This window comes from Phlebotomus papatasi, chromosome 2, assembly GCF_024763615.1.
Source record: "Phlebotomus papatasi isolate M1 chromosome 2, Ppap_2.1, whole genome shotgun sequence".
Taxonomy (NCBI): Eukaryota; Metazoa; Arthropoda; class Insecta; order Diptera; family Psychodidae; genus Phlebotomus; species Phlebotomus papatasi.
In genome coordinates, this window is record NC_077223.1 from 61,477,621 (window position 1) to 61,493,334 (window position 15,714).

Sequence of the window (15,714 nt, forward strand, 5' to 3'; positions counted from 1 at the left end):
GCCTCCCCCTACTGAAATGTGGTACATAGAAAAGTTAGAACAAATCAATTTATGTAATTAAGTGCATATGAAATGTTGGTTTTCAAATTAATTTAAATTTCTGTACTGTACTCCATAATTTAGACAGACATACTAGAATTCTTCATTATTTTTTATTATAAATCAAAAGTAAATTGTAGAGCTACACTGAGAAAAAAAGAGGGTACGATTAACTTTTTTTCCTCGTCACTTTAACACTTTTTAGGTGTAAAAATATATCAACATTTTTAATGTTAATTTTACACCTTTTTAAGGGTAAAATTAACATGAAAAAGGGTTAATTTAACCCCTAATACACCTAAAAAGGGTAATATTCCCACCGATTTCGGATCAATAATCCAGGGTAAAATTAACATTTCTGGAATGTTATTTTAACTTTTTCAGATTTCTCTCAGTGTATAGTATGAGTCTTAAAACGAAATTTACCATTTCATTATTCCAGTATTCATTAAAAAATATTTATATAACTTTTGTGGTATCTGTATTATTTGATTTATATACTATAATTTAGCAAATGTCTTGAAAAATTTGAACATGGTTAATTTCGGCAAAAGATTTGGCAATTTTAGACTCAGGCATTAAAGAATTATCAAAAAGTTCCCCAACAGATCCATCAAATAACTTCATTTATCATGTGAAATGGTAATATGTTTGGTGTGAGAATGTTGGCCATTGACTGCGAATATTCCCTTTGCCCTTTTGAAAAAGCTTCCAATATCGTGGCCACATTGAAAGGCTATGTATTTATGTAAATAGCATTTCGCCCTCTGTTTTTTCCCACTTTTCTCCCCCTTAGTTTGCATATATGGGATCCAGGGAGGAATTTCTGCCACCACAGAGATCAGACTAACCCCAAAAAAGTGGCCTTTTGGCAGAGAATACCACAGTGGTTGGCTTGAACAGGGAAATAAACCTCACAATTTCCATATTAAGGCTCATTCCGGGATATTGAAAAGAAAATCCATAATCTTCGATGCTTGGGATGTTACTTCTCCATCGCTGGGAAATCAATAAGAGACATGAGTTTTTTTTCTTAGTGGATTCTTTTGGTAGAAGCAACCTCAAAGGATGTTTGGGGCTGTATGCTAAATTGAGGGGTGATGAACTTATATGATTGAAAGGCAATAAATGCATTATCTATAGTGAAACATATCACTTTGAAATAATTTAAGAGATTTTACTGTAAGAAAAGTTTTAAATATAAATTTTGCTTAATTCCTTAGTCCGATTTTAAAATAGTTTGTTTCGTATTTGTAGATAGATTTTGGTGTTTTAATTTTCTTTTCCTATAGATGAATGGAAACTATGACGCAATGTTTTTAATATTTTTTTCTATAATATTACTATTATTTATTACTTTTTCAATATTACTCTTTTTTATGAATATCGTGTATATTATATTTTCACTCCAAGATGAAAACCTATAGCCGCTACAGATTTCTTCCACAAGATCGTACTGTTTTTGAGTTTTTAAGAATGACTTAGCCTTAATTGAATAATAATAAAAAAAAAGATTGTGGAAAGCTACCAAATATTCTAATGTAAGACAGGGTAATTTTCAATTTCAGTTTACTATGTAATATCAAAAAATAAATTAAAGAAAAATTATTTAATAAAGGTTTTCTTTAATATTCTTTCGTTAAATTTTAACACATATTTTTTAAATGATCTTTTTGAACGTTCCCTGAGTTAAGTTAGATTCTTAATGATCTTCATTATTATTTCATAAAATAAATTAACCCTTTAAGGACGATTGGGTCACCAGTGACCCAAAAATGAAATTTTTCCTACAGTTATCTAAAGTTGTGTTTTGCTCTAATAAGTCAGAAAAAGTGATTTTTTCGGATCCCCGATTTTTGACCCTCTCATCCTTAAAGGGTTAAATCAAGATAAAGAAGTAAACGAGTGTTATTAAAATTTAAAATTAACCAGTACTTTGGATTCAATAGTCAAACGTAACGTTCTTTGAATTTGTCCTGAATCATCATCTAAAAGTGTTCCTTATGAAAGCTTTTTCATCTATTCGGTTTGAATGTATGACACAAAGCTGCAAAACCGAAATATACGCATTAAGAGTCTCCTACGAAGCTCATGGAAAGAGTGACAAGAGGAAAAATAATGAGTAGAAAAACTATGTGAAAATTCTGAGGGGACCTTTTGTAGAAATGAAAGTCTTTTGATGCGACAAAAAGGATCATTTCCTTTTTTTTCCTAACATCAACAACTCCCTTCAATGGACAAAGTCAAGAGGGTAAACTATGAATTTTCAATTTTTAATGACTTCATTATCGCCAGTCAACATTTCTTCCAATGTACCTGATGCTACAGGAAGATTAATAGAGAATCAGAGGTAAAATGGACTTTTCTCTTGGACGATAGCACAAGGACTATTCATTTGGAAACCCTTGTATGGTGCTTCTGTCTGCAAATATTTACACATAGTATGGATAATGAGGGGATTTTGTGGTACATGAGAAATGATTCTTAAATATTGCGACATTATTATATAAAAAGTAAACAAATGAAGCAACATTTCCACACGCAAACAAAGACAGATTCTTGTCCATCAACCTCAAATGCCATACCATTAATATTTCTTTTACTACAATCTTTTTTTGAAATTCTTAAAAGATCTAATCTTTTTTGAGATGTTTCAACTTGAACTGAATTGATACTTCAATTTCTTCTAGATATAATACAAAAGGAAAACACAAGGTGCAGTGATTGGAGATAAGATAAGAAAATCACATTTAAGAGGATTATATTAACAAGAAAAGTCAAGATATTGACAAGCGGATATACTTCGTTTAATATTTTTATAATTGATAAATTTAATAGAACACTCTCAAGCAGCATTTTCCTAATTAACCAATTAATGTTTTTCACTTTTATCTTTATTGAACTGTAAAGTTTATTAAAAGAGTTATTATATGATTTCATAATGCTGCTTTTGAGTATTTTGAACATGCTTTTCTAAAATTGTTCATAATAGAGAGACAGAATGTAGATATACACACAAAGGAGATTAAATATATTTCATTTTTATTTCAAAAACAAATATTATAGAGTTGTTTTAAATAGTTTTTTTTCATGTAAAAATATATATTATGTAATATATGTAATATAAGAATATCATCTAGCACTTATGATAATGTTTTGCAAAATTATGTACGATAAGGAGAATTTATCTAAATCACAACTTTATTTATATCAACAATTCTAATATTTGCTCATGAACTGAATGATACAAAAAATTACGAGAAAATGTTCTTAAAGAAATTGAGGATATTTGATACTGAGCTGTGCACAATGGTCTATCGCTTTGTTAGGTTTTGTTAAATTTGAGTAAAATATTAAAGCTCATCAAATATTTTGGCTGTTCAAAAGCTGTTTTTGCCTTCTCTGGTTGGGTGAAAATCAAAGTATTCTCATAAAAAAGTTAATCAGTATTGATGTTTCATGCTATAAACGTAAAAAAAATTATAATGAAAAGTACGCCATAAATTATTTTGGTTATTGAATTTGAGGCAGTTTTTTTTTCAATAAATAAGTCAAGATTTTAAGTAATCGGATTAATGAATAATAAATTTAATTTTCAAGAACAGGAAGTTATCAATGATGATAGTGATTGAAACAGTGCACAGCACAGCGTTTATTCTCAATCTGTCTATTGAAACTACCGAACTAGATCGATAGAAGACGCTCCGGGGATGGCCAGTGGATTTGAAGTAACTTCACAAAGAAAAACACTTCTTCAATCTTGCCCAGAGCTTTCGGTCCTGGATATGAATCTTCTTCAGTGGTCGACTGAACTATGTTTTTTATACTTTATGGGGATCGTTATTTTGTGTGGGATTGGGAGATACCACTTTCAAGTTATCAAATGGGAAGGTTTTTTGGGAAGTTTTTTTCACTGATTTTCATTTTTTTTTTAGCAATTTTCTTTTAGGTACGGATTTGATATTATGTGGTTTGGCGCTTTTTGTCGATAGTTTAGTCGACCATTGAAGAAGGTCCATATCCAGGACCGAAAGCTCTGGGCAAGATTGAAGAAGTGTTTTTCTTTGTGAAGTTTTTTTTTTTTTTTTTTTTTTTTTGTCTCTATTTCAAGCAATCTGTATCAGAATACAATAAGCTCTTTTTTGGATTTTGTGAGAGGCATGTGAGCTGTTTTACGAAAAACAGCCCTTATAAATTAAAACGAGAGTTAGGACACTAGATATAAAGATCAGATGGTCTGATCCTCTTAAGTCTGCGTTCCTCGCCAAGGTCCACAGCTAAATTGCCAGCAAGGTCATTTGGGTGAAGCAAGAGTCTTTCCCTGTACCTTTCAGATATGGATTGTAATTCTTCTTCTACAGTAGAAATATTTGTGTCGTTATGAATTACGAAGGAAGGCACATACCAAGGCGCTCCGAGGATCTGTCGTAATACCTTATTTTGAAATCTCTGTATAATACAGATATGACTTTTGGCTGCTGTGCCCCATAATTGGATACCGTAGGTCCATATCGGTTTTAGCACTACTTTATATATTAAAATTTTGTTGTGGTAAGAGAGTTTTGATTTTGTGTGGAACAGCCAATATAAACTTCTAAGCCTAATTCCTAACTGTAGTCTCTTTTTCCATATATGGGGTTTCCAAGTTAATCTTTTATCAAGGTGGATGCCTAAATATTTTGCCTCAGTGCTCTGCGGAACTTCGACATTGTTCAGGGTAACAGTGGGGCAGTCACCTCTTCTTAGGGAAAACATGACGTGTGTAGATTTTGCTTCATTCGCCTTTATTCGCCAGACACGTAGCCAATTTTCGACTTCATGAACCGATCTCTGCAGAGCCTCTGTTGCCAATTCTGGAGTGGATCCCGTGGACAAAATAGCGGTGTCATCCGCAAAAGTAGCGATCAGGGAAGAAGTGTTAGGTAGATCTGCTGTGAATAGCAGATACAACAGGGGGCCCAGGACACTACCCTGAGGTACCCCAGATCTGATGGGAGACAATTCTCCGTGATAATCACCCTGCCTAACATAAAAAGACCTATTCGAGATGAATGATACCAAAATGGCGCAATAACTGGGTGGCAGACTTGCTTTTAGTTTGACAGTTAGTCCTTCGTGCCACACCTTATCAAAGGCCTGGCTCACATCGATAAATAGTGCAGAACAATATTTTTTTTCCTCAAAGACATTCTGGATTTCGTTGACCAATCGATGTACCTGCTCCACCGTACCGTGACCATTACGAAAACCAAATTGATGAGAGGGTATTAGTCCTCTGCTCTCAACCAAAAGTCGGAGTCGCCTCATAAAGAGTTTTTCAAATACCTTTGAAAGTACAGGAAGCAAACTTATTGGCCGATATGAACCCAGCTCCTCAGTGTTTTTACCAGGTTTGGGGACCATGGTAACTTGAGCCATCTTCCAATGTATTGGAAAATAGCCTAGTGTCAATATAGCATTAAATATTTGCTGTAAAAATATACAGCAGTTTGCACTTATTTGTCTGAGGATGCCTCCTGTTATCAAGTCATACCCAGGAGCCTTATTGGGGTTGATTTCATCCAAAAGTGTATTCACCACCTCATTGAGTTTGAATCTCTTGATGCGAACATCATCATGATGAATTTGAAGAAGTTTTTGGCGGGTGATTTCATAATTTCCACTGGCATCGTTCTCAGGCCATGGTTGAAATACTTGTTTCAAGTGCTCAGTGAACAACAGAGCCTTCTCCCGGTCATTTCTGGCCCATGCTCCAGTTGCGTCACGGACAGGGGGATTTGGCGTTTGTGGACTGTTGAACCTTCTGGTGGCTTTCCACAAATTATAGTTGGTGGCTGAGGTAGGTGTCAGACCTTTCACAAATTTTTCAACTGAGCCATTGCGCACTTGGACTAAGAGTTCTTTTAGTTCTCTTGTGGCTTTATTATATTTGTGTTTGTCGTCTGGGTGTCTAGTTGTATGCCACTTCTTCCTGAGCATTCGTTTTTCTTTGACCTTGTCACGCACGCTCTGGGGAGTATTATATGATTTAGAAGGAACTATTTCATTACTTGGAGTGGCTTCCCAAGCAGCAACTTGAATAACCCCAGTAACTTTGTCAACTGCAGCATCCAAATCAAAAGGTGAATCAATCGTCAGTGGCAAAACTAATTCTGAATCCAAATGATCACGAAATTTGTCCCAATTAGTGGTTTTGTTGTATAACCTACAACCTTTAGGTTTATGATCGACATCAGCTTCCAAATGCAAGAACACTGGCGTATGATCAGATGACAGATCCAAACATGACTCAACAGAGCATCGATTGACATCAAATCCACTGGAAACCGCAAAATCAAGCAGATCAGGCTGTTTATTTCTATCTGATGGCCAATAAGTAGGCTCACCAGATGATAGATAATTGTAGGACTTATTCCTCATTGTCTCGAAAAGCTCTCTTCCCCTTGGATTTATTAGCCTAGATCCCCAGTATGTGTGTTTGGCATTATAATCCCCAGCCGCTATAAATTTAGTGCCTAGCTCAGCGAAAAACTCAGCAAACTCTTGTCTTTTAATTGCATGTTTTGGCGGACAATACACAGAAGCTATTGTTATCGGACATCCCCAACACCAGATCTCAACAGCAGTTGCTTGTAAATAATCTTTTTTGAAAGCTTTTTTAAGGCAGTGTTTAATATTTTGCTTTATTATTATAGCAGTGCCACCGTGAGCCTTGCCATCGGGGTGTTTGGTATTATAGATAAGATAGTTGGGGATACGCAAATAACTTTTACACGTAAAATGTGTCTCGGATATGAGGGCTATATCCACGTCATTACTATGAAGAAAACTCTTCAATTCCAGTGCACGGTTACACAGGCTGTTGGCATTCCAAATGACTATTTTCAAAAACTCAATCATTATGGATTTTTAGTCAGGACTTTAGTCAAAAGACTAAGGACTGTCGACATTTGTTCTGTGAGAGTTTTGATCAATTGTCTAAGTTCAGCCATATCAGTTTGATATGATGTCATGGGTTGTGTAATGTGATTGAAACTAGGTGTTGCACCAGCTGGGTTACTTATTGTTCGATCTCCCTGCCACGGTACGGCGCCAGAAGCGCCACTTGTCACTTGCGAATAAGTTATAGGGTTATGTTGTGTATTTATTTGGTCAGGAATAATTACGATTGGGGGCTGTTCCCGAACCATGCCCTGATTGTTTTCAGCCTGCCTAGCCTCTGTTCGTTTTTCTCTTACCCTCTCTCTTAGCCCAGGATAAGCCTTCTCCATTTGCTGTTTATGAACGATGCAGCCCTTGTAGTTTGCTGGATGTCGGCCCAGACAATTGACACATTGGACATTGTCATCCCTGGACTTCCGGGGGCATTCAGAGGAACTGTGACCGGAAGAGGTACACTTGACGCACCTGGGGGCTCGGTTACAGAAAGCCTTGGTATGATTATACCGCTGACACCTGGTACATTGCACTACTTCCTTCTTAGCATTTGGGGGCTGTATCTGAACAACGTAGCCAAGAAGGCGATTGATATCGTACACATCTTTGTTTTTGGGTCCGGGCTTCAAATCGACGAAGAACATTGATAGGGGGTGTTTAGTGGTCCTATGTTGTATGTTATGCACATTTGTCACATTGTGGCCAAAGCTCTTAAGAGCCTCCACAATTTCGCTTGGTTGAGTTGAGTGATGTACACCCCTAAGAACAACACGGAAGCTTCTCTCAGATTTCAGTTGATAAGAATGCATATCCGTATTATTCTCTTTTAGTTTTCGCATCAATAAACGATAGACTTCTATTTTAAACACCTGGATTTTCACAGTGTTGTCTGGGAGAGTCTTCATCGTAAAATTGTCTCCGGCAAGTGTATGCACAAGAGTTCTCAATGGCTGAGCAGTCTGGACACCATGGACAAAAATTGGTGGAGGCTTCGGAGTTGCTACAGCGGTCTGTTCTTCTTCTTCTACATGATTCTGTAGAGTGTCATATCTGTTCTGAGTAGGAACAGTAGCGAGCCAATAATCATTGATACGTGTTTGTTTTACGCGTTGTTGGGTAGGTGCTTCATCCTCCCTCGTCCTCTTTGTTGAAGTTTCAATTGACATTTCCTCCGGCATTGTTTATGCGATGACTCGCCAAAAATTCAGAAAAAATGCCAATAATCGGTCAAAAAGTCCACGGATAATTTCGCCCAGCAACAAGTGTCGCTTCCGTGGACCCCTTGGACCTAGAATAAATTGCCTTTTAGGCTCAAAAACAGAAATAATTCAGAAAACAAGCCCCAGAGAGAAAAATCTCCTTCAGTCACTTGCCTGACAGCTGGCGCCACTTTCTTTGTGAAGTAACTTCAAATCCACTGGCCATCACCGGAGAGTCTTCTATCGATACATATCACGCCAATTCTTCATCCAACTACCGAACTAGGTTCTATTAGAATTTAAAGTAAAGCACATTTAAAATTTTTTTAATATAATTGTTAACCATATTTCTCATTATTATTAAATGACATTTTGCGAACTTAACTCTCCCCTTAAGGGGTTACGTGTTTCAAGAAGACTAAAAAGCAATATTTTCTATAATTTTTTTTCAATATAATAAAAGAAGATATTTTATTCAAGTTGTTAGACACATAAAAGTACCTTGTAAAGTAAAAGTACATTGGGACCTAATTTCGGTGGACAAAATTCCTCAAAATTGATTTATCTGCAATTCAAAAACCAAATATTCTCAGTTAGCTGATGAGTTAAACTACTTCACTACAACTTATTCTACAAGACGAAACGTGGTGTAAATTACGTCAAAAATATTATTTTTTCTATGACATTCTCTGAATAGTTCAAATTTCATTTTTTCAAAAATCATTCGTTCAAGGACTAGTTTAGTTTAACTCATCAGCTAACAGGAAATATTTGGTTTTTCTATTTCAGATGAAACAATTCCGAGAAATCTTGTTCACAAGAAAAGTATGTTTTTTTTTTCAAAAAGGTATCCGAAAATCAAATCTCAGAAGCTAATTTTTTAAAATTTTTAAATGAAAATTTCAGAAAATATTCTTAAAGAGCTTGAATTATTTTTTTTATTATGTAGAAAGAAATTAAAAATTAGCTATTTTTCTATTTTAGCACATGTAACCCCTTAAGTAATAAGATAATTTCTCCTTGTCTGAGAAAATTTTATTCTTGAACAAATACGTTTTTCCATGGCACGCACAATGTCTTGAATTTGTCATTACAAGGATTTTTTTCTTTGAATTTACTATCTCAATTGCAATTGGAATATTCAAAAGGAATATTAAGAAAAGTGATGTTCTTAATAACAATTTTCTGTCTTTTATTTCCAGGTTATCAATTAATAATTTGCCTCATCAACAAAGTGCGTGACAATGTGTACTTAATAGCATTTTATTATTCATTTCATCTAATTAGGAGTGTGTTTTCTTTTCACTCTCAGCGTTGATTTATACAACACTGAGGGGTATATTCTCCTTTTTCTTTCCAACAAGATGGCATAGAAGGTGAGATAAGAAATTAAATATAAAGAAATATTTTGATAAACTTACGTGATACTTGCAATTTGCCGCCAAAATGCTCCTCCATTCGAAGTTTTTGGGGTAAACAGAAATAAAGAACAGAAACAGGAAAGAATTTCTGCACTGTATTATTTTGTTTTTTTATTTTTTTTCTATTTCTTTATCTAAAAGTTTTTTCTGTTTATGTTTTGTGGTGAAAATAAGGTTCATTTGTTTACTTTTCATTCAGCACTAAGAGAACTTAAAGGCAAAATGTTTTTGTGAAAAGAAATGACTTGGTAAAAGAGTGTCGGTGGGTGTCGTTTTCTGTGAATGGCAAGTCAAGGGGTGTATAACTCACAAATCATATTCACCATAGTTATCAATTAATTTTAGTACTAAAATTTTGTTTTAGTCAAATAAAATTAACTGGGATGACAGACTAAAGAATATCTTTAGCATAGATATTTGTCTCGTAGACAGATGAATTTAAATCTTTTTTGTTCTAAATCCACTATTTTAGTACAAATTAAATTCTGATTTTTAAATGACAAAATTATTAATCACTAAATCAAAGAACTTATGCAAAAGATTATGTGTTTCTTTAAGTTGATGTCACAAGATAATGAGTACTAAAGTTTGTGAAATAAATTCATTGTTCAATTAGTACTAAAATTATAGTATATATCTGTTTAGTTATACATCCTTGTCACAGATTCTTTTTGTTTTTCAACTTAAACGAAATCAAAAATAAAAAAAAATGTAAAAAAAATCATATAGTGATAGGATAATTAGTTATTATCACTGGGACATCTCTGAGAGTGATGGGGTGTGAAAAATTTGCTGACACGTAACACTTGTAAGCCTCAGTTTTGGACGGTTTCAATTGAAATCACAAAGGACAAACACCAAAACCCGTTCAAAACTAACGCCCACAACCATGTTCTTAGTTCCCATAAGGCATTATCCTCTCCCTGGTTGCCACACAATATAATCCTGCAAAGTCAATTGAACAGTTTGATTTTGTCCTGAGACATCTCTACGTTAAAGAATTTTACAAGAAGGCAAGACAAGTAAATTTGTACAACAAATATATTGATATTTACAGCCATAAAAATCTTATAGTTTGCTCATTAAATGCAGGACAAACAGGTGATAGTTTCACCTAGAATGAAAGGTGAAAATATCCCAGTTTTCTTTTTCATAATGCTTTAATTTAGCGGAAAAGTCAACAAGAGAGACAGGGGGAGGTATCGTCAAAAGAAAAAATGCCATTCACAATCAGATGAAAAAAAAACATAGTCTTTTTGAGAACTAACTAAAATAATTTGCAAGAGTCACAAAAAATAGTATAACAAAAAAAAGTAGGAAAAGTGGGTGGCAACATCAAAGCACTGCTAACAATTAATTAATTCCATTAGCTAGAAGCCATTCCGGATGCACTTTTCGCTAGAGTAGAGAGACTTTTTTTTGCAGATAATTTTCCTCTCATTCTAAAACATTCACTTTTACAGATGCAGAACCCCGACCCCTTTATAGCCATACTAATGGATAGATATGGGTTAGTTTGAGGTTAGCATAGGTTTTCTTTGTCCCAGAAAGCCAATCAATCATCATTCCATTTGCAACCCTTTTTCTCCAGGAGACAGGAAAAGGGTCAGACACTGGAGAATATCATAATTACCCTTCATCTGCCATCTTTAGCTAAGAGGGATAATTTACAGAAGAAGCTGAGGGATTGCAGATAGAAAGTTAATTCGTCAAGTGGTTAAACAGTTTCCATGAGCTCCGTAGAACATTGTATAACAGTAACGATTTTGATTTGAATTTGAGTTACGCTACTAAATGTTCAAGGTTCCTACCTATTTTCAATGATTCTCGTGATTCTCGTCAATGAAAAAGTTGAAATATGTCTTGACAATCTAATGGTATTTACCTGTAAAAAAAAAGAGAAACGCAATGGTTAATATTTTGGAAATTATTTATTATTTGGTGGATATAGTATGACGTGTGTCAATCTACAATCTGTGAGATTGTTGTTAGAAATGTTAGACATGACCCACGTAACTCCTTGTCTACGTTTAGACGTATGTAGTATTTAGACGAAAATCAACTCATTTCAAAATTTTAAATTAAACTGATACATTTTTAATGTATACACTGAGATAAAAAGAGGGTGCGATTAACTTATTTTCCTCATAACTTTAACACTTTTTAGGTGTAAAAATATAACAACATTTTTAATGTTAATTTTACACCACTTGAAGGGTGAAATTAACACGAAAAACGGTAACTTTAATCTCCAATACACTTAAAAAGAGTAATATAATATTTACACCGACTTTGGATCAATACTGCAGGATAAAATAAGCATTTCCGGAATGTTATTTTAACTTTTTCGGATTTCTCTCAGTGTATGTATCGTGTATACAATTTTTAGTTAGTGATTTATTGTCACAAATAATTATTGTTTTGTAACACTTTTTTTTGGTATAGTAAAACTTCTTTTATCTCGTTAACCTATTACAAAACTCTATAATTAAAATAAGTGTTTTTCAATAAAAAAGAAAAAAATCGAGTTTTAGTAAAAATTAATGTTAAGATATTTTGATATTAGATATTATACATGAAATAATTGAAATAATGAACAATGAGAAAAAAGAGGGTAGAATTAACTTTGTTTCGTCATAACGGTTACACTACAACCGGGTACATAATGTAGTGTACATCTATAATGACAAACCCTTTAGTAATGCTGATCATAGTTATTGCTTATACTAGCAATTATCGTTTGTACGTAATTTGGATTTTGTGAATAAAGCAGTCTTTGGCAAGTCCTCGGACAAAGAGGTGTCTTTTATTACCACAATAATACACATTTTTTCGGATTATTTACCCGATTTCAGGGAATAAAATAAAAATTCTTGTTCATCCAAAATTTATTTCGATAAAACTGAAACAAGTAACCAATTTAAAATTATTAATATTTTGACTCGGATTTGAATTTATTTCCATAGGTGTAAAATTAACATTAGGGTAAAATTAGGTAATTTGAAACCACTTACAATTTGAGACATTAGAACTTTTCTCACTGTTTTAGAGATTCAAAAGGAAGAAAAGTTGTTCCTTTTGTTCTTAATCGTCTTTTTCTTCTATTTCGCGGTCTTTGTTTTCTCTTTGCTCATCTGAAACAATGAGAAAATCTCAAATATCCCAAATTGTAAATGGTCCCAAATTACCTCATTTTACCCTACTGGTATGTTATTTTAACATTTTTAGATTTCTGACTATGAAACATTAAGGCCATTATCGTAGCAATTTGAATACATGAATAAAAAATCACAAAAAACTGTACTTGAGCACACAAGAAGCACTTTTGGGTGGTTCACTAAAATAAGTCCCAAAAAAAAAAAACGCAAAGTTTCTATTTATAACTTTTTGTCCTGTAAGCCCTTAACCAAATAAGGACTAGAGGATTAAAAATTGAGGATCAGAAAAAATGACTTATTATGAGTTCTGAGAGGAAAACAGACCTTTAGATGACCGTAAGAATTTTTCTTTGAGTCACCGGTGAGCCAATCGTCTTTAACCCTTTAAGGATGATTGGACCGCCGGAGTACTAAATTCTTTTCTCTGCTCTTAAGTTAAGTTTTTTCTAAAAAGTCAGAAAAATAGATTTTTTCTAACCCCCAAATTTGGACTCTCTCTTCCTTAAAGGGCTAAAAGCCGTAAACAGACGATTTGAATCGTTTGATTGAGGAAGTCTTTTTGAATTGATTTTTGAAGATCATCAGTAGAAAATTTCGAGGGTATTAGAAAATTAAGATTATCTTGCCTTCTCCGGAAGATTAAGTTCTGTCCAGTTTTGTTAATATTTATTTGAAGCAACAATTGCCAACATTCCTTTCTTGTTGTCTTTGAAAGATTACTTAGCATGGGGTTTTCTAGGGTTTGTATCTTAATGTCTTTTCGCCATTAGTTGTATGAAATCCAAATTTTGCCAAGAAATACCAATAAATCTCATTTTGTGACCCAATTTTGTCCTTTAGATTTCAATTCAATTTCATTCACCATTCTTGGCGCCATATAAAAGATATATCCGGTATTGCAATTACGTCCAGAAGATGGATAAAGATGAGCCACAGAAAACTCTCCAGTAAGCAAATACCTCAGAGGGGGGGGGCGAGTTGAGGGCTAAAAATGTCTTCGGGAAGGAACATGGTAGAGTCATAAAGGATGTCATTACAGGATATGTCAAAACCACTCAATGGACTTTGTGTGTCGTTTGTAGCATGACTTCTTAGGGGAATGGGGGGTACATATAGCAAAAAGACGGTAAATTTGTGGGGTGACCTCAAGACGAAGGTGATTTCCCCATCTTCAAAGCTCGCGGTGACGCTTTTTGGCGATGACTTCCCATTTCTCTCCACATTGTGACCTAGCTCCCAGACCACTTGAGCGACACCCATGAGCGTCAGGGTGCTTTTATAATTTTATGTACATACACACAACCAGGAGAGTCGCTCTCAAAAGCCACATTATACCTTTTTTTTTCTTTTTTTTTATTCGGGTGAGGGCTTGTCGCAAAATTCACGTGCCAGTGAATGCTGTGTGCAGAAAAATCGACTCTCCGGGAGTTCTTTGAACTTTCCATCCGTGAATTTTGCCGTCGAGTGCTACCCCAACTCTGGCCATATGGGAAGAAATTTAATTGCACAACTTTATGTGGGTGACTCTGCGAGGGCCAGACCCAAATGATGGACGGCTTTTTTGCACACATACGCCATTCTCTGGGACAAATTGCAAGGAGCTCTCGTTAAAATTCAAAACTACCGGGGACGAGACACCGGCAGAATGCAGAGGAATAGCCCTGAAAGACTTTTTATTGAGGACACAGTGACACTTTGAATGGCTTTGAAGTGTGTTGAGAGCAAATTCAACAGTTAAATATTATACGTTGCAACAAAAGATAATAACTTTACACAAAGCTTTGCTTGCTTTCCAACGTTAAAAATATATAAAAAGTCGAATAACCCTAACATTCAAATTTTTAGTTGCATGATATTCATTATACAAAATTCCTAACCGAACTAGGGCTTTTAAATTTTTGTCATTTTAGTTTTGGATGATACATTGAAAATACAACTCAACAAAAAGCTAGCAGATTGGTAGATTTGGAAATACATTTTGAATCTGTACAAACTGCAGCTAAAGATAATGACAAAAAATAAGCAGGAAAGTGTTTAATTTTTTTTTTGAAAAAAATTCCAATTCTTTATCAAAAAATTTTAATAATAACTTGTTGTAATTATCATCTAAGATAGTAACAGATAAAATAAAAATCTGTTTTGGTAAGACTTGACAATTTATTTATATTCAAATTTGCTCGATTTTCCTTGATAATTTTTGTGCTTGTTTATTTATAAATTAAGAACTGCTTAAAATTGTTTTTTTTTTGCTTGCCAAATTTAGATAAACTCATTTATACAACGTTAATACAAATCGTAAAACCGTAATTTTTATTCTACAACGCTTTTTGAGTAGTACAATGGCAACACAATGTTTAGTTTTCATCAATATTTTCACTTTCAAAATTCATAGAAAAAGGTAATTTCTTCCGCATGAGGGCGTTGTTTTCCTCCGTTAGCGGCGCTGGTGCCTATTTTATATTTTTATTATTTTCTATTTTTTATTTCTAACTTTATTCTCTCAATGGGTTACTTGAATAAAGATCTTCAGAAATTTTTATATGCTTTCGTTTATTTCCGAAAGTTAGATTATAATTTTCGTGAATATTTCAAAAAATATTCCTCACCTTATCAAAATTATACATCAATGACATAAAATTTAGAAAATTATCTAATATACATATTTTATACTGCATCAAATAAAGTTTACAGTAGAATTTAATGATATTTTGTAAACAAGGATTTATAATTATCATTATTTTTAACCCTCTAGCAGTGTTTTCTTTAATATGCGAAAAAAAAGTTCTAAAACAATGTTTTCTAGGATAATTATGATCTAATAAAGTCGAAAAAACCATCCATTATTCATTATCTCTTTTAGTTTAGGTGAGATAATATGAGATAATAGCTAGGTGAGATAATATAAAAATTTTTTGAAACTCTTTTTGCTTCTAAAATTCACATTTTTAGTTTTTTCAAATT